Source organism: Panthera leo, chromosome C1, assembly GCF_018350215.1.
Source record: "Panthera leo isolate Ple1 chromosome C1, P.leo_Ple1_pat1.1, whole genome shotgun sequence".
Lineage (NCBI taxonomy): Eukaryota > Metazoa > Chordata > Mammalia > Carnivora > Felidae > Panthera > Panthera leo.
This window is the reverse complement of record NC_056686.1, coordinates 84,552,690-84,553,980: the sequence shown is the minus strand read 5'-3', so window position 1 is coordinate 84,553,980 and position 1,291 is coordinate 84,552,690. Positions and strand designations below refer to the sequence as shown.

At 42.4% G+C, this 1,291-nt stretch overlaps 1 non-coding gene across 1 annotated transcript; it reads right to left on the bottom strand.

The window, feature by feature from the left end:
• Positions 1-847: 847 nt before the first annotated feature.
• Positions 848-954, bottom strand: LOC122228907. Its single transcript, XR_006206795.1, has one exon. It is a non-coding gene; the product is annotated as a U6 spliceosomal RNA (small nuclear RNA).
• Between the last annotated feature and the right edge of the window lie 337 nt (positions 955-1,291).

Below are 1,291 nucleotides of genomic sequence, written 5' to 3'. Positions count from 1 at the left end.
CATACCCCTTAGCCATCACTCACAATCTCCCTGGAGCCACAGCTCTAGGCAACCACTAATCTATTTTCTGTCTCTAGATTTGTCTATTCTGAACATTCCATATAAATGGAATCATACAATATATGGCTTTTTGTTTCTGACATCTTTTGTTCAGTGTAATTTTTTTAATTAAAAAATTTTTAATGTTTGTTTAATTTTTTTAATGTGAAATTTATTGTCAAATTGGTTTCCATACAACACCCAGTGCTCATCCCAAAAGGTGCCCTCCTCAATACCCATCACCCACCCTCCCCGCCCTCCCACCCCCCATCAACCCTCAGTTTGTTCTCAGTTTTTAAGAGTCTCTTATGCTTTGGCTCTCCCCCACTCTAACCTCTTTTTTTTTTTTCCTTCCTCTCCACCATGGGTTTCTGTTAAGTTTCTCAGGATCCACATAAGAGTGAAACCATATGGTATCTGTCTTTCTCTGCATGGCTTATTTCACTTAGCATAACACTCTCCAGTTCTGTACACATTGCTACAAAGGGCCATATTTCATTCTTTCTCACTGCCACGTAGTACTCCATTGTGTATATAAACCACAATTTCTTTATCCATTCATCAGTTGATGGACATTTAGGCTCTTTCCATAATTTGGCTATTGTTGAGAGTGCTGCTATAAACATTGGGGTACAAGTGCCCCTATGCATCAGCACTCCTGTATCCCTTGGGTAAATTCCTAGCAGTGCTATTGCTGGGTCATAGGGTAGTTCTATTTTTAATTTTTTGAGGAACCTCCACACTGTTTTCCAGAGCGGCTGCACCAGTTTGCATTCCCACCGACAGTGCAAGAGGGTTCCCGTTTCTCAAAAATATGGAACGCTTCACGAATTTGTGTGTCATCCTTGCACAGGGGCCATGCTAATCTTCTCTGTATCGTTCCAATTTTAGTATATGTGCTGCTGAAGCGAGCACAATGTTTGTTTACTTTTGAGAGAGAGAGAGAGAGAGAGAGAGAGCGAGCAAGCGAGTGGGGGAAGTACAGAGAGAGAAGGAGACACAGAATCCAAAGCAGCCTCCAGGCTCTGAGCTGTCAGCACAGAGCCCAACATGGGGCCTGAACTCACGGACCGTGAGATCATGACCTGAGCTGAAGTGGGCTGCTTAACCGATGGAGCCTCCCAGGCACTCTTCAGTGTAATGTTTTTAAGGTTCATCCATGTTGTATCATATATCGGGACTTCAGATCTTTTTGTGGCCATATAATATCCCACAGTTTGGATATACCACATTGTATTTATCTATTCATCAG